Raw genomic sequence first — 23,745 nt, 5'->3', positions numbered from 1 at the left:
TCCCTGAATTGCTGGAAAGAACTACTTGGGGGATATTCATAGAATCCTAGAATATCCTGAGCTGGAAGGGACCCACAAGGATCATCGAGTCCAACTCCTGGCCCTGCACAGGACCATCCCCAAGAGTCTCACCATGTGCCTGAGAGCATTTTCCAAGCTCCTCTTGAACTCTGTCAGGCTTGGTGTCATAACCTGGGGAACCCGTACCAGTGTCCAGCCACCCTCTGGGTGAAGAATATTCTGCGAAGTGGCCTCAATCAGCCGAGAAGAGACAGAACATGTTACAATATTAAAGACCTGAACAACCCTTTATGACAGCTCTTCTTGGAGTATTTGAAAGAGAAGAACAAAACAGCAATTCCTGTGTCAGTGTTTTTACAACAGGACACAGAAATAAAGTTCTTTGGTGTTCCAGAGAAAACAAGGTAAGAGACACGGATTCAGTGTTGAAGGTTGAATTGGATTTTATCATTCTCCTTTAATTAATATATTAAGTAATTTCACAGAATCATAGACTAATCAAGACCCACTAGGCCAGAAATGGCTGTTGTAATCACTTAAGGTGTAACATGAACCATAAGATTTTCAAGAATTTCTGAATTTGTTTGAATTTAATTTGAATTTAATTTAATTAAGTTAATCTTTTAGGGGGAAAACTTAATCTCAGTTTCAAACCAATGGGTTTGCTCATGTGAGGGAATAGTCCAGGGGAGAATTTTTCTTGAGTAAAGGACTAAGTAACTTGAATAGCAATGACATTGCCTTTGTCTCCTTGTGCTATTTAAGTGGTGATTAGGTCTGAACTTGACTTTTAAGGCAATAATACACTTTCAGGGGTGACTCCCTGAGTGCAAAGAGAGTCTTCAGTACTGTAGGTCTGAGTAGATTAGCAGGCTGCCTATAAACTGAGGGAAGAAAATCGGAAGGCAAGGAGGAAAAAGCCAAGGAGAGAGTAAAACTTGGAATTGGAAAAACAATTCCTGTTCCAGATGAAACATTTCATTATATATGATGAGTTTCAAGGCAGTTTGCCCAATGACTTTTTATTTAACAAGGCATTGTGTGAAACATGGCATTGTTCCTTACAGGAAATAAAGAACAAGAAATCTACTTATTTCTTGCATACTTGTGTTGAAAGTGGGATGAAGTTGGGATGTGGAAGTAATCGCTCCAAAGCGCAGCAACCTTGTGGAATTTCCTTTTGGAGCTGCACAGCTTTATCTAAAAATGAGACTCCTTGGGCTGGAAGGATGTTGCTGACTCTCAGAACTTGAGCCTGGGTTTATATGGTTTTTCTTTAATGCAAGATTTTATTAAATATCTTTAGTGTACTAAAATAATTCAGACCTTTGCTCACAGGGAGGTATTAACATCCCTTTAGGGAGAGCTTGGGCCAAAACCTGAGAGTGCTGAGTATCTGCTACCACATCCAAATTCACACTTCTCAGTTTTTGTCCTTTTCTCCAGAAGTTTTAGGCTTGATCCTTCTCATTGACATAATCCATTGCTAGCTCAGCTGGACTGAAGGTAGAAAACAAAGTCACAGAATATTCCAAGTTGGAAGGGACTCAGAAGGATCATCAAAGTCCAGCTCCTGAAAATCCTAAAAGACCTGTGGACTAGTGGAGGCTGCCTTGGACTTGGCTGAGCAAACAGACATGTGGAGCCTGTCCTAAGCTTTGAGCTCTTGAGTTGAAGGTGGCCAATACAACAACCGAGCAGTATCCTGGGTATCTCATATCCTGAATATCTCATATCCTGAATTATGACTTCTGCTGTCAGGTTTGGGGAAGCACTTTATTGACAGGTTCAAAGAATATATCCCCTAAAATAATGTTGTTGTAGAGATTCCTTGTTTGGATTTTGAGCAGTCTCTGAGTAACTCTTTCCTTTTTCAACTGGGTTTGGTCTTTGCCTCCTCCCGAGGTGCTCTTTCAGGCTGTGGATCAGGGAAGGAGCAGAAGCAAAGAAGTGTTGGCATTTTCACTCAATTTTTTTCTGCCTTATTCTTTTCCTGTTACTGAAGCCCAGGTCACTTTAAATTACCCTTTTTGTTTTCCTTTCTCAATCACTGTCAAGATTTTTCTTCAGTTTCTCCCTACTTGATCCAAAGTTTGAAGCCTGTACTTCCTTGTCGTGCTTTCCTGGTGGGGGCTGCAGAGTTTGGTGCATTTGGAAAAGGGAAGTTTGCTGAAGAGTGAGCCTGAAACAGCTGCCAGGGCTGACAACTGAAAGGCACCGGTGGGGACAAAGCAGAGCAGAGGGAGCGATGTGGGAACATTAACACTTGTGAGGGACCCTCTGCCTCCCTCCCCTCTTTTTGAAGAAGGGAGAGAAGCTGGGTCTTTGTCCAAAAGAGCACTTCAGCATGCACTTGACCTATAGATATGTGAAAAGACTCTTTACTATCTTCATCCATTCCTATAGTTTTCAGTTACCTGGATGCACATTTAATGGAATAAATATTTATCTCTTTGATCCTATACTTAAGGAAGATGATCCATGTTTTTTTACTCCCTGAAAATATCAAAATCTATGAAAATCACAGCTGTGCAAGCAGATTTCCGGGAAACTTAACACGGTGCACTTAGCATTCGGGAGGTTGTACCACCCCTTGGTTAACAGGGAAAGCTATCTCATGGAAAAAGTGGGGAGAGACCGTTTTGATCTCATCTTGCACAGGACTGAGAAAGGAAAGCAATTAAGTGTCTTAACCATAAAGCTTGGCAGCAATTGTCGAGCACAAAAATGAAAATAGTTTAAGAGAACAGTGCAGGCAATAACTCACTTGGGGGGTCGGCAGAGGACCAGAAGAAGTGGCCAGACTGACATTGCTTGGTTTTATTAACTCATCCATAATTAGCCCATAGCTTAGATACAATTTAGCTTGTGCCATATGGGCTAATATAGTGCTGAAAGTTACCCCCCATGCAGGTGCCAGTCTGTCACACTGAAGGAAGATTAGCATAAAACAAACAACAATGCACCAGTAATGACAGTGGCACCATTTGCCACTCCATACTTAAGGATGCAGAAGCACGGCCATTATAACCCAATCTTCAAGATTTTATTAAGTAGATACAAAAGGCATGTGCACACACACACCCCTTACAGCCCAGTGAATCCTTCCTTCAGCTCTCAGGCAAACCCAGTGTGTATCTTGCTTTTTTTGAAAGATATTTAATTTTTTATTTTTTTTTTTAATGGTAAAAATATCTAATGTAGATATTTAGTCTGCTGGCATTCCCTGGAACAGTATGTAAAATGAGTTGGTTTAGGTAAAACATGTTGGGCAAATAAATCCAGGTAGTTTCTGTCTTGATAAATGTGTAACATAGTCATTGTTAAGCTCAAATAAAAATGAGAAAGCTACACTGTATGTGCCCATCAAGTTGATTAGAACTTTTTATAGTGTATATGAATCTACAGCACTCGTGTAACTGTGTAGGCAGGAGATGTTATGTGAGTATAATTTACACTGGGAAGAAAGTGAGCCACTGTCTTTATTGATTCCCCTTTATTGAATAGGAATTGCTCCATTAAAATGATACCCCTGTGTTGCTGATAAGTCCTGCATTTCTGTTAATTTGGCTACTACATATTGCCAATATTTTTCTTTTTAAATCAAGAAGGAAATTTGGTGCCAGAGCCTTTCCCAAATTGTGCTGAGCTTCTGACACAAAGCAGCAGAAGCCATTAGCATTCTCAGTTAAGGCTGATCAGTCGTGCTGTTGAACCATTTCTTCTCTTCCTCCCAACATATTTGCTTTCCTGTGTTTCCCAGATAAAAGGGAAGCTCCCCCTCTACTAAGTTTTCCGGACTTTTCTTTTGAAAGGCAGCCTGCCCATTTTAAATATTTTAAATGAAGTGAGCTTTGCTATGCAGACAGGAGCTGAATTTTTTTTTCCCCAGCTCTCATCGGCTATTTATGTGACTCCATGGTTTTCAAATGGTATAATGTGAGAGGATGCCAAATGTCCTGCCATTTAATAACCAGTAGCATACAGAGCTCTTTTCAAAATGCCACCGCTCTGAGCATCTGTTGTTATTAAGTAAGATGATCAAATTTTGTGCAGGACTTCAATTTTGCTTTTCACATCACTTATAGAGCAAGAATAATATGCAGTCTGTGTATAAAACTAATGTGTTGGGATCATTGAGCCAATTGCTGGGTTTTGTGTTCTGCTTTATTACAGACTGTAAAATAAACTTTGGCCTTTTTTTAATAAATGTTATAAAAATGCTCTGTGAATCAGGAGAGTGTCAGCAATTAAAGCCATTTAACATCATAATAATTAAAAATGCAATACTCCAGTGTAGTCAGTATTGGTTCACATAAAAAGCCACATTGTTGGTCCTTAATAATTACATTATTTGACAGACATGCTAAAGAAGAGGGAAAGGTGCACGTTGTTAGTATCAAATGAGCAACTAATTCTTATTGTTTGTGGAAATTGCTGTAACATCCTTTTCTATTCCTGTCTTTCAGCTGACAGATGTGCAGGAATGTCCTGGGCTCACCATTGCTTTTCTCTCCAGCAGAACATGACTGACAACACACCACCACCAGGGAACAGCTGGGGCGAGATGCATAACATTTCCCTGGAAGAGAGAGAAGCTGATTAGGCTATGGAGCACCTAATTGGGTAAGATGCCCCTCATTTCCAAACTATAAAATTCAGAGAGTGTAGAGCAGAGAGGGGAGGCCAGGCTGGGAAGAGCCGTATGTTTGTCCCGCAGCACAACTGGACCTTTCAAATGAGCGATGCATTTCCAGCTGTGGTTTGGGACTGAGCCCGGGCTCAGGGTTGGGGAGGGCCAAATTTTTGAGAGGAGACTTAAGTCAGACAGAATAACATTGAAATTACACCTCTGCACCTCAGCCCTTTCTCCTTGCTTTTCCTACATTCGCAAATGCAGAAGGGCAGCTTTCCCCACGGTGTTCATTTTTACCGTGGAAAAATGAGGCAAAAATAAAAAAAAAGCACAAATTTTACAAATTTAGGAGGTTTTTTTCCTTGAATATCGGAGGTGTGGGATTCTTCCCTGTTTTCATTGCCTGCTGTATGTTGCCACAGACAGTTCTGTAAAAGCAATGTCATCCTCAAAAGAGATGGAGAAGTTTTTGGTGCAGGGTTGTGAAAGGGTGGAATTGGCACCTTCACACATTCTAAAGGGAATGGGGTCTGAAGAGGTTTTGGAGGAGCATCCTCAATCCAGCCTCTGCAAATCCTAGAAAATAGAGAGTGAAAAGTGACTTAAAGTATTCTGGGGAGACAATTTGCTTTCTTTGTTTTCCTGGAGTGTACAAGAGCTTTTTCTGTTCTTATGTCTGTCTCTGGAAATACTCCCAGACTGTGGCAATGACATTCTTGTTTACTCCATTTTCAAGCCTGTTGGGGTTGGGTTTTTTAGCTTCATTTATTTCAGGCACCTCAAGCTTCCACTGCAGGGGGGATTCAGAAGGTGGGGTGTTCTTTTAAAAAACCAAATACTTAAAAAACTTCCCACCAGATCTTGCAAGGCCTCGTACCATCTGTGTTACAGGAAATCATTCTTGGGTAGGATAAAGTCAGGCGTGAAAATCTCATTTTTCTGTTTTGTCTTTCAAAAAACCAGTAGATGTGGTGCTTAGGGACATGGTTTAGTGGTGGACCTGACAGTGCTGGTTAATGGTTGGACTTGATGATCTTAGAGATCTTTTCCTTAATGATTCTATGATTTTCTGATTTTTTTTTCCTTCCCCTTGTGTGTTCTGAATTAATTTTATTCGCCTCTTGCAAGTAGTATTTGCTACTCTCCAAGGAAACTAACAATTCAGCAGCATAAGTTTGATGTTTGGATACAGGAATAATAAAGAAATAATAAAGACTTGTGAAGTCCATGATACGTAAGTTAAATCATGTCAAAACTGTTCTGAAAGCAAACAAATCACAGATTTCCTCAGAACATGGTGAGAAGATGCTGCTACACCTTCGCAGATGTGTACAGCATCTTTGGCAGATTCGTTCTTCCCAAGGTCTTGAGTGATGGGATGAGCACATCCAGTGACCAGCAGCAGTTTTTCCAATGAATTTTTGGGTGCCTGGGGCAAAGGAGCAGTGACACATCCCAAAGGACACTTAAAGCATTTTAAAGGCACTGAAAGCACTTGAGCTCCAGAGCTCCTTTGGAAACCATCTTACCTTAGATGTAATTCAGATGCATGCAATTATTTTAGTTCCAATATTAACCTTAGATTTTAAACAGATTATAATTTTGTAAGGAAACAGCCATAATTGCATGACAGAAGGGGATTTGATTTGCAGTGCTGGAAACCAGTCTGCTCCTTGAGTACCAGAAGAGTCTTTAGGTGAAAATATAAAAGAAGCACATTATCTCCTGATTAACCTGAATCAAATAATGGAAATGGAATTCTGTCTGCCATAGAAATCATAAATAATAAATACATTATTAAATCAATAAACTGAGTACAACAATGAATTTTAAATCTTATGTCGTGATTAGAGCCAGCTCTTTCTTTGGGACATATTAAACTATATTCACAGCACATTCCACTTGGCTTTTTTAATAGGTGATCTGTTTCTTTTTCAGGAAGTTCATATGAAGTTTCTGAACCTCCACTTTGGGCCTTGGGGAGAAGCAGCCCGGAAATAAGGTGAAAGTGTTCTGAAAGAAATGAGGAAATCTCCAAAGGAAAAAAAAATAACACATTATAGAAATACTGGTAAATAAAATATAACCAAGGAGCAGCATGAGAAGCAGTTTAACCCACTGCACACCAGTTTTTCCATAGTGCAGCCAACTGAACGAGGAATGAAGAATATCAAGGAATATGGCTTTATGTATTAGGACATCAAATTTCATAGAAATGTGAATGGATTAACAATAAAATAAAAGAAAGCAAATACGTAACACGAGTAGTAGTTGAGTCCTACATGGTAGCTGATCCTGTATAAGAAATTAAAGTAGTGTTTCAATAAGAAAAATAACATAAATACATTTAAAAGTTAGATTTTGGAAAGCTTTGGTTGCTTTTTTTGTACAATTCTGCATTTGTATGGCAGACGCCACTGCCAGAACCTCCCTTGGTCTATAAGAAACCTGAAAGACATTAATATTTTATTGTTTCAGATTCACCATTTTATCTACTGCTTTAGATCTGTAGGACCAAACCCAGAGGTTCTTAGAGACTCAGCGTGATTAGACCAAACTGGACCTTGCATCTTTGAGTTTCTTCTAAAGATGTTTTACAAAACCAGAGTTTTTTGTTTCAGATCTGGAAAATGACATTTCCATTCCAGTCTGTGACCTCTGCCTTGAAAGCTTTTGGGGCATCAAGGTGGTGAGGAGTTACCTTAAAAGGTGACCTCAAAAATGATCTTGTTCCACCCTGTGCCATGGGCAGGGACACCTTCACTAGACCAGGTTGCTCCAAACCCTATCCAACCTGCCCTTAGACACCTTCAAGGATGAGATATTTACAACTTCTTCCCTGCTCTGGTGTGGTTCCATCATTCTGGTGTCCTTCTGCTGTTCCTCCCTACAGGGAAACCTCAGGATCCTCCAGCCCTTTATGCCTTTCTGTAACATGCACAAAACTCCTGAGTGTTCATTTTCACCATAAGCCCCTGTGCCTCTAATATATATTTTGTGGAGTTTTGTTTCTATTGTCAAGATTTGAGAATGATTTCTTTATGCAGGTTTTGCAGCAAGACTGAAGCCTCTATGGCCTCTCCAGGAGTTATTTCTCAATTCCACACAGACTGTCTTGGTCAGCTCATACCTACAACTCTTGGGATTTCTACCCTGGCTGAGTATCATTAACTGCTACAGTAGAGCTGATATTTTTTAATGTCACTTTTCACAGAGTCATAGAATATCCACAAGGATCATCGAGTCCAACTCCTGACCCTGCACAGGACACCCCAACAATCCCACCCTGTCCCTGAGAGTGTTGTCCAAATGCTCCTTGGGCTCTGGCAGCCTTGGGGCCGTGACCACTGCCCTGGGGAGCCTGTTCAGTGCCCAACCAGCCTCTGGGGGAGGAACCTTTTCCTGAGATCCAACCTAACCCTGCCCTGACAGAGAGAGCTACAGAAATACTTTAAATAGAGGTACCATCAGGGTTTCTGCCATTTCTTTAGTGCAAAGCTGCAGAAGGGATAAGATGTGCATTTTCTTGATTCATCATGAAAATGGATCTATGGTTATGTTGTTTTTTGAGCATTTCCTGCTTACAAGCACTTCCCTCTAAATCCCTTCTGTAACCACCACTGGTTCCTGCTATTCTTTCCACACTAGGCCCCAATCCTTCAGCTCACCATCCCTGTTCTCCCACAGCCGGCACAGCAGCACCACCACACTCCTGGGCTTTGGAAGTACTGACAGTGTGACTGAATTTAGAGGACACAAGAAATCTTGACATTCAACTTGTCAGCATTTCTGTCACTGAGCCTGTGTTCCCATGACTTATTTTTTAATGCAAATCAGAAGATGATTAGCTGTTTTCTCTCTTCATTTTGTTTATTTTTGCTTGTTCTTTGGGCTGTTTTTTGTACCTCATCTTGGCTGAATTCTCTCCCATTTTTCTCCCTTCCTGTGTGTTTCTGCTCTTGCTCTGTTCTCTGCCCTTTGTTCTCCATTGCTGTTTTCCCCCCTTTTTCCTTTCGTGCCTCTCTTGCATATTTTCTGGTGCTCTATCATCTCTGTTCTTTGTCTTTCCTTTTCTTTGCCTTTTCATTTTGCCTATCTTTGTTCTGTATCCTCTTTGGTGTCTCCCTGTTCTTTGTCTTCTCTTTTTCCTTGTTCTTTCTTTTCCTCTGTCTGTCTCTTTTTATGATTCTCTTTTATCTTCGTTGTGTTCTGAGTAGGTTTGTCTTGATCTTTGTCTTTGCAGAGAACGTGCTCAAATGAAGACAAAACACGCCATTCAAACAGAAATTGCTTATTAATTATAACATGGACACACTCCTGAAACCCAAGCCTCCCACAAAGCCAGCAAACCAAATCACAGGTATTTTCAGGCCTTTGTGTATTTTTCTGGTCAACTGAACTCCACATAGGGCCCTGAGATTGAGCACCCAGCACTTAAACCCTGTCCTATCCCACTCCCTTCTCTCTGAGTGTCAGTCAATAAATCCATCCTAAACTTTATTACTGACCCATCAAGACTTGGGTGCAAAATAAGCAAAGTGGGGTATCTGATGATGCAGCAGTTATGAGTAAAAATGTGTATTTTGGTCTCCAGTATGGAATCCACACGATCTTCATGTCCCAAGTGTTCCCCTTCCTCCTGTGGTGAGGGCTATAATTTACTGCAGATGGCTTTGACCTACATCATCAGCCCCAAGTTATCAGTTGCTGCTGGAAGGAATGTTTTAATTTACCAACCAGCTCTTCTGGGAATGGGTATCCACTACTGGCCATGTGAAAGTCAGGATTTCTTGGTGCACTTGGTGCACAGTCCTGAATTATTGTTGTTAATTCTTTATATTTGCAAAACCAAACATCTTAAAAATGTGGAAACAGGAAAATCACAGGCAGAGTTATTTTGGTAAAGGAAGTTCTATTTGGTCCCAAAATAAATCTTTCTGTGATCTCTTGGAGCTTTGAAAAGATTAGTATGGTTTCAAAGTTCCAGCTCAAAAAGAAAAAGTTCACATAAAAAAAGTTCAGCTTTTTGTTCATTTTTCCACCCATTTCTCCCTTCGAATAATTCAGGGAAATCTTTCTTCATGTGTGATAATTGATTAATCCTCATTAAAGCCTTGGCTGAAATACAAACCCCCAATCTTGGAGTTTGCCCTGTTGCTGCTTTCGCCTTCTTTATTTAAACTTTTTTCATTTATTTGTCCTCAGGAGGGTCATGAGAGCCACACCATGCTGCTGAAGTGCAGAATGGCTGAGCTGGGGGAAGTTTTTCAGGGTGGAGGGGCTGGTGCACCAAGGACCCCACTACTGGGTCACCACGTCCTGGGGACTGGGGGGACCCTTCCTGCCCCTTTCCAGGCTGCTTCTCTCTCCCCATAACTTTGCTGTTAAATTGTCACTTTCCTGACCAAACTGTGATATATAAATAGAAATCTCATATCTTCCACCTTCTGTGCTCTGGGGAAGCCCCAGCACCCCCAGCACATCACTGAGCTCTGCAAACCGGCTGTAGGACCCAGCCACAATATTGCAGCAAATAACCTGTGCCTGATGTGAATTGTCCTGAAACTGGGAAGTGCTGCGGGATCCCTGGAGGCTGGAAATCGATCTGAGCTCAGGTTGGGCTCTTCCTGCTCCTTGCACTTCATCGCTGTCAGTACCAACATCCCTCACTGTGGTTGCGGATGCAGAAGTGGGATGGGGTCTCTTCCTGCCTCTTCCCATTGTGATTTGGTGCTTTTGGGAAGAGCCCATGTGGGAATGAGGAGGGCGCGGGGTTCTCCAATGGCTGGAGCCATCAGTGTGTGGCAGCTCCAAGTGTGTGACAGCGATGCCCATCCCCTATGCTGTGAGCTGAAGAGATGTTCCCCTGCTAATCCTGGCATGTGCATTTTTGAGAAAGCACAGGTGATCTCCCAATCTCCATAAATACACAGGAATTACAGGCTTCCAAAGATAGAATTTTTTTTTGTCTTAATAACCTTGATTTAAATTATACTTAAATATCAATAAAGCGGTTTAAGACCAGGCCGTTTAGGCCAAATGTACATTAAAATTCCCCCTCTATTTTGCCTCTTTTAAAATCCTCCTCCTTCAGTTTATTCCCTGCGGGAGGGTTTGGGTCCTGAACTCATTGTGAGATCTTCAAACACATAATAAGAATTAATCACCATTAGTCTTCTATTTTAACAGCTGCTTCCTACCCCCCGAACCGGTGCAGCTGCAAACTTCCCTCCTTCTGCCGACACCGTAATCCCATTACAGCTGCAAACTTCCACGTGTAAAAACGCAGGTTTAAGCTGATTTTGAAACAACTCACATTTCTTGATTGCTCAGGTCTGTGCTGGAAGTGGGGGATGCAGCTCCTGGATGGTGGGAGCTGAAGGAGCATCGTCCTTCCCAAGCACGAAGCCACCACGTTGCTGCTGGCAGGTTGCAAACACCAGTCGATCCAAACCCTGTCATTTGCATCAACCATTATTTACTTCTTAATATTCACAGGAAAACAAACATGACTTATTTATTAATAATGAGAACATATTTGCCTGCTTGCAGAAATTTCCCTTTTTCTTCTCACTTGTGGGCTTTCTTATACTTCTCCATTCTAATATGTGCCCTTAGATTGTAATTATTTTATTTTTCTACTTTTTAGCATTAAGGTTTGAGATAGATAATTATTTTGCTTAATAGTAAATTTCACTGCAACGTGCCCAGAGGGATCTGAAATAAAAGGTATTTAAAAATCTACCATGTTAGAAAAGTAAAATAATTTCAGCTAATGAGATTATCAAGGATAATCGGTTTACAAAAGCCCATTATGCGACAGATTCATTGATGTCTTAAAACAGAAAAGGAGAATCCTATTTATTTTTTTAAATGGTGTAGAATAAATTGCTTTTCAGAATGTAAAAGGCTGTTTTTCATATTTTTTTTTAAATGTGATGATTTCTGTAGCCCCACCTGCTGTTCAGTTTCAGAAGTATCCAGAGGAAGACTTGGTGAAATGTGTGTTTTTCTGTTGAAAATTTGTAATAGGTGAGACTTGACCTGTGGATTTGACTGGGGATTGTAAGGAAGGACTTGGTCTCTTTCAGAATTTGTGGGAAGAAGTTGCAGGAGTGGAATGGAAGTTCCCACTTCTATTCAACCATGACTGAGGACATATTGTGGAGGAGGAGAAGGAGGAGGAGAAGCAATTGGCACTGGTGGCTGCTCTTGCTGGAGTAACCATGGAAGCCCTACTAACCACAGCTGTTCCCTTATCTCAGCAAGCTCAAAGAGAAATGAGGTGGGAGAATGCAGGAGAAGGCAGGTGATTGTAACATCCACACCTCTGCAGGGTACAGAATAGGGTCATTTTAGAGGTATGAAAGTTTACTGGGACATTTTCCTTCCATTTCCCCCCTGAATCTCTCAGAGATGTGTTAGATTTGATTTGCATCTCCCCACAGAAGTAAAGGGTTGACTTGACCCAAGAAGAACTGAAATGTGCTCCAACACTACTACAGTTTTGTAACACCCAAGAGAGACTGTAAGGTTGGCTCTTATAAATAAAAAACAACAAAATCATTCATTTGTGTGCTACATAAATTAAATTATGTGTGTATAAAGCTGCAACCTTGGAAAGACTCCCTATAATAATGTCTATTTTATCTGTTGTAGTTTACTACTTTGACAATGTCTTCTCAGCTACCCAGAGTGTGCCTGGTGGGGCTGGTGCAAAGTCTCTTCTAGGACTTTTGCTCTGTGATGATGTGGAAGGTGACTCTTCAGTAAGTAACACAAAATGATTTCAGACTTGTATAAATAATACACATGTTCTGTCTCCCTGTGATTGAATGATGAATAGCATTTAGAGTGATTGATTTGCCGACACGTGGTGGCGGCTGGAACAGTTCTGATTGTCCTTGGATCCCTCAAACTGGTCCTACATCTCCCACAGCTTTGTCTCACTGTGGTATTGTGGTTCTCCAGCACCACGTGAATACCAGGTCTTGGCTTGGTCATTGAGAGGGACGATGGAGACACAGATTGACCCTTGAAGCAACACATCTCCACCACAGTGTCCTCTGCCTGTGCCAGCCCCCTGTGTGGGGACCTTTGCGTCCCCAAAAATGTGGTTCTTGTACAGTCTCTTCTGCTGCAGCTCAATCTGCCTCTTAAATGGTTCCCTCTACTTTTTTTTTTTGCCTTTAATATTTAGCAGAAAATAATTCTGCAATGAGCTTTATGAAAGCAGCAGGATAGATTAAAAAATGAAATATGTTTAGCAAGATTTGGGGGAAAGGCTGGAGTAATTAATTTTCAATAATACCTGGCATTTCCAGAACTCCTTTCATCCCAAGATCACCAAACAGTTTACAGACATTAATTAATTAAAGCATTATGATGCCCCAGTGTGGGGCCATCGCCGGCATGTCTGACTCAGACAAACTCCCTGCAATTCCCCGGACAGCCGAGCAGTATCCGCTCCTCTGCCTGCACCAGGGCTATTCCTCTGAGTAAATACTGTTCAGCCTTCCCAAGGTTTGCACTGTGTGGCCCTATGTAAATATTTTCCAATAAGTTCGATTATTTGTCTTTTATTCTCTATCAGGAAAACCCCAAATATCTCAGTAATAAAATTTCCAGTGTATGTTTACATGAGGGCAGTTCGGATGATTAGTTTCTGATTCAGCTGCCCATTAAAACATCCCCGCTCCTGGAAAACTCCCTTTGCAGGCTGGGAGCTGGACATGCATTTTAAGCTTTGATTTGGGGGGGGGAGTTGAGCATTTTTGACAGCACAGGGAAGAGAGAAGGTGCCTGAAAGGGGAGCAAATAACGTCACACTCCTGGAAATCCTCCGTGAAGTGAAGGGTAAGTTGGGTGAAATCTTATGAAAGCCATAGATTACCCAAACTTTCTCCACTCCAATGATTTGATTCATGAACACGTAAATAGATAGATAGCTAGATCCATCACAGAGATCCCCAGGGAACAATGGAATGGTGTTTGTGATTGGAAAAGTATTATAAAAGAGCTCACGTATGGCCAATAGTTGGGCAGTTCTGTATCGCCAAGACAAATAGAAAAGAAATGACATTTCATGATCGCATTTGTAAAGGACATTGGAAGTTACCAAAGCAGGAGAAATGGATGTCCTGCAGTGATGCAGCTGCATTCCCATGTGGCACTGCCCCCAGCTGGACACCATTTGGGCCCTGATCCCCTCACCCCACATCTCTGGGATAAGAGTGTGGCACCATGTTACTGGGGAGTCACAGAATCATTAAGGTGGGAAAAGGCCTCCAAGATCATTGAGTTCAAACTTTGACTGAACACCACCTTGACAACTAAACCAGAGCACTGAGTGTCATGTCCACTTATTTCTTGAACACCTCCAGGGATGGCAACTCCGTGACCTCCCTGGGCAACCCTGTCCAGTGCCTGCCAACCCTTTCAGTGAAGAAATTCTTTGTGATGGCCAACCTGAAGCTCTCCTGAATGCCTGTACCTTGATGTTTTGACCCCATGCCTTGGCCACCTTGGGCAGGGAATGAGTGCTTCACTTGGCCTAAGGCATTCCAGTTTGGTTGGGATTCAGAGGCAAGATCAGTCCTGAAGGATGTGTTTGTAATGGAACACTGAGAAAAAAAATATTTAAAAAAGGACAAAAAGAACAGTTGTTTGTTTGTTTGTTTGTTGGATTAACTATTTTCAGAGAAACTAAAGGAAAAAGAGTGTCAAAACGGAAAGTCCCCTTCATTACTTATGGTCTGACCTATCTAGTCATTGTTTTGCCTGGTTAGGTTGGTCAGCTCCAAGTTTTCCTTTATTCCAACTTCAAACCATAGTGGAGAAGAGGGGTTGGACATTGGGCAGGAGGCACGGGGAGCCACTTCCCCAGTGTCACCATGAATCTGTGTCCTGAGCTATTTATACCACCCAGCACTTCAACCTCTCCATCCATCAGCCTGGAAACACAGAAATGCCAGGCTGTGCTCAGGAAGGGGATGCTCGTGGAGGAGCCTCTGGTTTCAGGAGGAGGGATCCAGGAATGCTGCCCTCCTCCCTGCTTGTTTACCCGATGGCAAGTGCATCTTCGGGGAGCGCTGTGACTCTGAGATATGAGACGAAATTCTTAAGTAAACACAAGTGACATTTGGCATATAAATAAGTTTGGGAATACTCTTGCACAAGCAACGCAGGTCGACAGAGATCTTTTATCTCCTGGCTTAAAATCAGCTCTGGAAATGTAAAAAGTGCAAAGTGTTTGGGGAAGGAGTGGTGGAAGGAGAGGGCCCGAAGGCACAGTATGGGGTGGGATGACAGGGTGGTGGTCGCTGGTCTGGAGTGACCAGCTTCACTCCTCATCCACATTGGTTCTGGAAAAATCCATGCTATGCCAGATGTGTTTCTCCAAAACTTTTTTTTATTATTATTTTTTTCTTTCTTTTTTCCCTCTCTTTTTTTATTTCTCTCCTTTCTTTTTTTTTTATTTCTCTCTCTTTTTTTTGTCTCTTTCTCCCCTTTTTTTTAATTATGATTAATATAAAACAGAACCCTTTAGAGAGAAAATACTGATTTGAAATAGCATAGTAAACAAATAATAAGGGATCAGGAGTCTGTATATCCATACATCCATAAAATGCTTTGCATCCACACATGCGCACCCGGTTCTTATTGTGTAGGTTTGCTAAGGGGATTTACCTCCTTTTTTAATATTTTTGAAGGCTGCTTTATGATCCTGTTGACCTGCTATTAGCAAAAGCTTAGCTTTCAACAAAGGTAATTAAATTATAAAATCACTGCTGCAATCATCAAACTACTCATAAAACAAGAAATGAAAAAAAAATACCCCGAAATAAAAATCTTGCAGGCTTCTCCTCCTGTAATATTGCTCCCTGATGTTAATTACATTTAAATGGGAGAGTACTATTTTGGTATCATTCATACGCCTCCAAAAGTACTTTCCAGTTTATCATACCTGTCAACCCCAGTGCATCACAGGCTAATACTTTATTAAGAAAAAAATCATTAGGGAGCTGCTGATCCCATTTAAGTACATTGGGCAGAATGTAAGACTAATTAAAAAGCATATTTTTACATTATTAATTTCTGAGTTTCACACTTAATGAATGTGAAATGACAGGGCTACTATTTTTATATTCAGGCTCTCTGGGCTCTTCAGCCAGGGGAATTCAATTCTGGGGATTTTTTGCAAAGATGCTTCTTGGGAGATTTGTTTTCAAGAACAGCTAAGCTTTTTTAGCTGTGCCTTTTTCTGGGAAATTATACCAAAGCATATTACAGTCACTTAAAAAGAGTAGTTAAATAGATGTTGTGTTGTTTTTGTTTTTTTTCATCACACTGCTATAAAAGTATTTTAGATGAGGTATAAAATATGGTTTTTAAATGATATTATGATTTGCAAACACTAAAAAATAATTGCGGTGGAGTTGAGAGAGAGCAAAAACATCTAATCTTTATTGTGTAAGACAATGTGATAAAATATTTTACAGCCAAAAGCTCATTTTGCATCTGGAAAATTGTGTAAACTGATGGGAGGGGGGGAAAAAATCTCATTAAAACCAAAGGTTATTTTTAATATTCCTCAAACAAAGCAACACTTATAGCTGCATTTCCCCTCCCTTTATTTATTAAATTAGACAATTGTGTGAATGCCGTATGTTCTATTTAAGTAAAGACATAAACTGATGGAGAGCGTGGGACGAGCTAATGGGGATGGAGAGATGGTTTGGAAGAGAGAGCCAGCCCCGGGAATGTCGGGATGGTGGAGGATCGGTGCCGTTCCAGCCGTGGTTGAGCCTTAGGTGTTGCATTCCCGAGCCCTGTGCCGGGGCCGCCTGGCACCGCGGCCCCGCAGCACCGCCACTTTTATAGGGCTCTGCGAGGAGGAGTGGAGAGAAGCAGGGATTCTTTTTTTTTTTTTTTTTTTTTCCCCCTCTCTCTCTCTCTCTTTTTTTTTTTTTCTTTCTCCAAATGTGCTTACAATTACCTCTCTGTATTTTTATTGTCTTTTTACTAACCACAAAACTCACACTGGAGGCAAAGCTTAACGGCTGAGGCTTTCCTCGTGTAAATATTAGGAAATTACATTTGTACAAACTGCGCGGCTTTGTAAAGGGGGCTGGAGCCACTCCAACACAAATTAATCAGGATAAAGTTGCTCTATGTTCAACATGACCATAGTTTATTTTCTTAAAGTATTAATTTGTCAACAGCTTTCCTGCCTCGCTGTGACTCATGTGGATGGCATTGAGGGAAGACACAGATGCAATCTTGCTGCTCTACCTTGCGGTTTTAGGAACAAGCTCCAGTTAATCAAACCATAATTGTGTTTAATTCCTCACTATTTGTTTTCCTACCAAAGTCAAATGACTGAAATATGAATATGAACCTGTGTTTAGATATTGTTTTCCTTAAAAAAAGAAAAAGGCATGAAACTATTTTAACTGTTTGCTAAACAATTTTTACTTACAAGCCCTTCCCTCCTCCGCTGTTTCCCCCCCTCCCTCAGCCCCAAAATAAATAAATAAGCTCTGGCAATAGCTTTTCAGCTGGTGTCCTTTGCTTTTTTCCCTCCTCAGTCATTCCCAGTGTGGAAAGCATTGCTTTCCAGCATGTCTCCCCTCACCCTTCTGCCTTAGCACACTGCTTATTATATCACCCTATTTTTAATTATATCTTGATTTTCGTAAAATGATCATTCGTTGTTATGTTTCTGGAATGCAAACGTGAGCGTAATGGGATCTATTTTTCAGAGTTGCCAAAACAAATTAAGGGAAACATTCGGCTCTTCCTTTGCCAAATGTTTTAGTGTTTTTCCATGAAAGCAAATCTTATTTCGAACTGTATATTAAAGCTTAAGTAAATAATGCAGCCTGGAAGAAACAAATTCTATTGTAAAATCAGTGCCTGTTCCCAGGCTTTGCCGGTGGTACCTGCACTGAGCTCTGCCCGGGAAGAATCGGGGTAATGATGAAATATTGTTAATTTTAATTTGCCTTTTGCAGAAACACCGAACTTTTTCCTGTGTGCTGCATGCAGTCCCCATAAATATGGAGCATTTGTTGTGGCCGCCTCACGGATGCCCAGGTAGGTGAGGAGGCTCTGGGGTAACAACATCATGCGGGGCTGGATCTGGAAGCAGCTTTAGGCACTGAGCTTTGTTAATTGTGGGTTTGGGGGCTCGCCTGTTCTTTAGCGTCTTTTATTAACATACATCCCCAAATAATATTGACACTCTTCTTGTTTTATTAGTACACGTTTACCTTGTTCATGGTTTTATTATTCAAGAATGCAGTTGTTGCCAAGTATTAATCAATATATTATGCTGCTCAGTTGGGCAAGCTGTACAAAAACATAGTGCCCCTAGGGTTAATACAGTCAAGAACTAGAAAAGTGTTTCAGACATGTACACAACATGTGGTTTACTATTATCATTAAATGAGGTGAACTGGGACTCTATACATATGGATTTTGAATTGCATAAATTTTGATTGATATCATTTGAAGACTGAGACCCTGAAAGGCTAGATTTTGTGAAAGACGATACACAGGCCAGCTATTACCACATACAATAATACCAGGAAAAATATCTGAAATGAGCAAGGCAGCTGGCTTTTAAATAGCTAAAACATAACATCAATACTTATTTTGAATAATGGAAAAAAGAGGTAAAAGATGTTGACCTCTGCCTGACAATAACATGTTCCAAAAGTAGAACTGGTCCCAGGAGAAAACCCCCTGCTCAACAGTAGCGACTAAGAAATTTTTTTCTTTCTCTTTCTCTTTCTTTCCTTCTTGTTTTCTCTTGCTTTTCTTTTAATTTTATTTTTTGTTTTTTTCTTCTTTTTTTCCTGTTTTAATACTTTATTCTCCCTCCCTGGCAAAGGTAAATGTGCTTCTGAACATGCAAGGCAGCCGCCAGCAAAAAAAAAAAAAAAAAAAAAAAAAAAGGACCAAAAAACCCAACAAAAAACAAAACCCCAAGAATTTTTGCAAATTCAGGAAACACTTGAGAGGTAAAACCAACATCCTGAGACAGGAGACAAGGCCAGCTTTTGACACCGGGCTGGACCTGCGAGGCCGAAGGAAACCTGGAGCCAGGAAGCGACCGCCGCCGGGGTCAGGCCGCCGGGGACCCCGCTCCTGGCCGAGCACGGCAGGCCCCGGCCCGCCTTTTCATGGGAAATTTGCTGAAAATTTGCTGATCTGCATGAAACATTTCTTGGGGGTGGGGGGGGGAGAGGAAGAGCCTTCCCTTGGCTTCTTGTGGGTTCCTGGTTAAGTGGGGACGATAATGTATGCGAGGAGTGTGAGGAGGCAGCGGGGCTCGGAGGCCCCGCGTCCATTTTTCCCCACTGTGTGACACACATGGAAAATCATCAATACCTCGCTTGGCCAGATTCATTCAATTTGCCTGTATTTGTTAAAACTTTTGAGGGAGCACCGGATGCTTAATGCTTCATTTATGATTTATGCTCCATAAATGTATTAAAACATTAACCATATTTCTGCTATGGCATACTTGAATTCTCCTGGGAAAAAGCCGGAGCGTTTCTCAGGCTGCTACTCCGGCTTCCCTGAGGAGCGAGATTATTTGTGTTGTGTTACACCTCCAAGTGTTGATTAGGCCTCGGTGTTACCCTGACAGAAGTGTCGTGTGGTGCTTCTCTTTAATGGGGTAATAAGCTACATCAACTGCATGAGGGAAATGTTCCTTTTCAAGTCAGAAACGGCAAGAAAAGTTGTTGTGTGAAGCCAGCGAAGGCTCTGTCCCCTCTGTCCCCTCCACTCTAGCAATACCCTCCTCTAATAGGGAACTGGTGGCTGTAGCACTTGGGTGGTTTGGGCAAATTTATAATCGGGGTTAGAACTCTCTAATATATTAAATGGTTACACAGCACCCTTTGCCGAGCCCGGCTTTTAACCACCTCACAGCCCTGCAGGCTCCAAAACACGGCTGTTAATTGGAAAGTAGGAAGGTTAAAAAATAGACAAACTAGTTTTCTGGCTTGGCTTTGACAGCATGGGTTATTTATGCAGGTTTTTTGTTGCCTTTTTTTTTTTTTTTTCCCCAGGTTTTTTCTTTCCTTGTTTCATTTTTTCCCCTCTCTTTTTGTGCTGGGGTGGAGGGGTGGGGGCAGTCTGGAGGATTTCTTAGTGGTTGGGAAGCTTCACATTTTTCAGTAAGCATTATTGGGTAACAATTGGTGCAAACATTATGGAGGGGGAAAGGCACATAAATCACGAAATAAAAAAATAGTTTCTGCACATTTTCAAAAAACACGTTGTGCTCTCTGAGGTCCTTTTCATTTTAACCAAATCAGGGGGAACTTGTCCTCACAGCGGCAAGGCAGATGGAACAATAAATCACAGGAACCATTGACTGCCTGCAGTGTACTCTCCGCAGCTGTCACTTTTTTGTCTCTTTGGTTTTAGCTGACATGGTTTGAGGTCCACTGTGAACCAATCTGGACTTTTTTTTTACCGTCATATCCATCAAAACGACCAGTAGCCATCAACCTACTGCAGCGATCGATTCGTTTGCTTATTCTCACGCATAAGCCAATACTCAGCTCACTAGGTGAGGCTTGGGAGAAGCACCTCATTTTAGCTTTTTTTTTTTTTCTCCCCCTCTTTCTTTCTTTTCTTCTTTTTTTTCCCTCTTTTTTTTCTTTCTTTTTTTTTTTTTTTTTCCCTTTTGCCTCCAGCTACAACTGTGATTTTCTGAGCGGTCTTGGCTAACGTTATTAAAGTTGCATCATGATAGATACAGAGCAGAGCCCGCAACGGCTTCCACCCACAACAACAGCAAACCCAAGAACAACCGTGGGGTTTTGCTGTTGTTGTCAGTGTTGCTTTCCAGGTGTAGCGAGACGTTTGCTAAGCTCGGAATTTCCAACTCATTGCTTATTTTGCAAAGTAAACAAGCAAATGTTATGTGCATAACCTTAGCTGTCTCTGCAAAGGTCAGTGCCTGGCTGCCGATTTCTTCTCCTGCCTTTTGGTGGCACTCTGATGCCAGCGATTCCTTCTGGCGTGTTTGGGAAACAAGACGTCCTTTCTTAACAAAAGACTCAATCTACAAAAGGCTGCAAAACAAAAAATTGATTAAATTTGAACTAGAGTATGAAAGTTTAGTTGGGTGGGTAAAATTGCCCCGTAAGCGCTAAATAGGGGCCGATCAGCACCATGGGCTGAAGGGTTGTGCTGGGCTCAGGCAGGACTGTGTGGGATGCTGGTAAAACAGGGGGTCCCTCCACACTCCAACAATACCTATGGATAGTTGGGATTGGATATCACATTATGTGGTTTCAGTTTATGACTTGAAATGTTGCAAAGTGTCTTTTGCATTTTAGCAAAGTGTGTTCTCCAAAGCACCGTATGTCACTGACTGAACTTCAGTCCACATTTTGGACAAGAGTGTGGGGTTTTTGTGGCATAAAAAGAAGTGAGGAGATATATAGGTAATACAGTCATATTAATATTTTTTTTTAATGTCAAAAATACCTGTTCACTTTAAAAACCTTCAGTTAGGTCAAGTTAAATTTATTATATACAATTTTTTTTATAGCTGAACTCTGTGATTTTGACTCGAGGTGACAGCTGAAAAGCACCAGAAACCCTTGGAATTTCAGATCTATATATTACTATAAAGGAAGAAAATAAAGTTCCACTAGGAGAAGGCAGGGAATTGCGTTTACCAAATATACATAGTTTAAAAAACACAACCTCTGAAACATTTACCTTAAAAAAAGTCAAGAGAGCAGAAGTTTTCTTTTGTATCTGTAGAGCAAACATCCCTGGGATTTGTAATAAAAACCCAGTTATGAGATCCGGGGTCCCTCCTGTTAACAAGGATCTCTTAGCAGATATTGAAATATTGCCACGTTGGAGAGAAGTTATTTAAGGACCCTCCAGGAGCTGATGCAAAGGCAGATTCTGCTGAGACTGTTTTCCTCTCTGCAAACCTTTGAAGGAAGCGTGTCCTGAACATATTCCACTTTAGAGAGATGCAACAAATAACAAGCTACAACCAAAGCCAGCCCAGCTTCATGATGAATTTCAAGGAGCGTGACCAATAATCCTTCTACTTATCTTAAAAATCCTGTGGAAGTAGTAAACCATTTCCAACACAACTGAAAGCAAAATGTGGGGGGAAAATAAGAAAGAAAAATCACAAAACAAGCCATCTGTCAGTGAGCAACCCAAGAATCCTGAGTCCACTCAAGTAGTTAGTGCATGTTTTTCTGTCCTGCTAATGGATTGCATATTGTTGAAAATATGAATTACAGAATAAATCAGAAGAAAGTAGCTGTTGTGGATGTGATCCTGCTCTTGGATTCAGTGAAAATATCAACCTAATTCTGTTTGCTGCTACTGGGGTGCACATCAGATTAATTATTCAGTGTAAATTACTCCAGATTGGCAATCGGAGCTCTCTAAATTTACTCACAGCCCGAGGAACGAGGCTGGGAGTCGATGAGGGTCAGACCAGTTTAGGCTGTGGATTTTCACAAACCCTCACCCTTAACGCTGGGACATACACACACATCTTAAATATACCTTTAAAAATGTCTTGTGTTGGGGAGATGCCAAACAGCTCTTGCTCCCTTTAGGGGAGACATGAAGGGTTATAAACCATGAGCCCTGTGCCAGAGCTGATGCCTAGAAAAAAAATCCCTGTTTCAAGTGACTCAGAGTTTTGGCTGAAGAGGGAGAGCAGGATAAGAGGGCCCTGCGTTATAGCAATTACGCAGGAATAAGGAATTTCACTCTGATTACCGTGCCAGCAAAATCTGTATATATATAATATCAGATAACATGGTCCTGCCTGTGAAAGGAAGGCCACTAATTCTACAGAATTCTTATTTTCAAATGAATTCCAACGACGAGAGCAGGGAGCAGCTTTGTTAAAAGGGCCAGTCATTAATATGCCTAATGGGGACTTTTCTCCTGTTCCTACCAAACGGTCTCTAATATAATTCCATGTTTTAACAGGAAGCAGTTCTGCATATTTTATAATTAGCTTTCCATGGTAGATATTTAATAAATGAAAGAAAGAAATGGAAAAAAAAAAAAAAAAAGACAGTGCCGACACAAAACTTTGCTCATCACTTGGCTATTAAACACCATGGGTTTAACATGCACAAAGCTGTGTGAGGTGGGTGATGTGTGGGAGCTCCTGGGCTGCTCCATGTGCTCAGAGCCTGGCACAGGCATGGTCCAGGCAGGATCGGGCCCGCGGGTGCTGCCGCCGCCGCTGCCGCTGTTGTTGTTTTCCAAGAGGAAATATTTCGGGGCTGCCCTAACATTAGTGCAACATATCACTCGGGCTGCATTCCCTGCTGACTGCAGGCTGTTTGATGAGTAATTAGGAGACCTTCTCTTTAGTTTGTTTGACATATTTTACAAAACGTGCGAATCTGTGAAAAATTTGCTTGTTCATTTAAAAGGCAGAGTTCCTAAATGAAGCTAAATAGATATCATTTTAGGAGGCTTTTTTTTTTCCCTCTTACAACTTCAAACACAATAGGCTCTTTTTGCCTCAAAAAGGATTTTTTTTTGTTTCTGTTGAGAAGTAATTATTCTGTTGTTGCATCTGTGTAGCTTCACTCAGAGCTCATACAGAGAAAATCTCTGTAATACTTGGAGATAAACATATCTAGACACGCAGATATTCATGTGTGTACTTAAGTTTGTTTTTATTTTACACCCACACATCAAAACTGGTATCATTAGCTACTTACTGTAAAGCAATAAACTCAGCTCTCTTTCCTCTGCCCACATCAAAGATGAACACTTTTTTCTTGATTTTCCATCTTTAGCACAGAAACCTCAGAGAAAATTTTAAATATTTTCAAATATTCCAGCACCCATTATGCTCCTTTTGTGAAATACACTTTGAAGATCATTTGCTGCTTCAGATTGCATGATCTCAGCTGCTAATTTAACTTTCCTAACTATGGCAGTGTTGTGTAATTGAAAAGTTAATTTTTTCTTGGTTTGAAACTGTTTGGAGTTCTTTTAAATATAAATATGATTTTCTTCTCTGCAAAATAAGTGACACCTCTCAGCAC

At 41.1% G+C, this 23,745-nt stretch overlaps 1 long non-coding RNA gene across 2 annotated transcripts; it reads left to right on the top strand.

The window, feature by feature from the left end:
- The first annotated feature begins 20,152 nt into the window (after nt 1-20,152).
- On the top strand, nt 20,153-21,979 carry LOC113996246. Of its 2 annotated transcripts, none has more exons than XR_005562657.1 (2): nt 20,153-20,249; nt 21,240-21,979. It is a non-coding gene; the product is annotated as an uncharacterized LOC113996246 (long non-coding RNA). The 2 variants fall into 2 exon arrangements; XR_005562658.1 differs by lacking the exon at nt 20,153-20,249 and adding an exon at nt 21,029-21,132.
- Nucleotides 21,980-23,745: the final 1,766 nt, after the last annotated feature.

The sequence above is a fragment of the Pipra filicauda genome, unplaced genomic scaffold (genome assembly GCF_003945595.2).
Source record: "Pipra filicauda isolate LSUMZ 115617 unplaced genomic scaffold, ASM394559v2 scaffold150_size2825430_pilon, whole genome shotgun sequence".
Classification (NCBI taxonomy): Eukaryota; Metazoa; Chordata; class Aves; order Passeriformes; family Pipridae; genus Pipra; species Pipra filicauda.
This window is presented reverse-complemented; position numbering and strand designations above follow the sequence as displayed.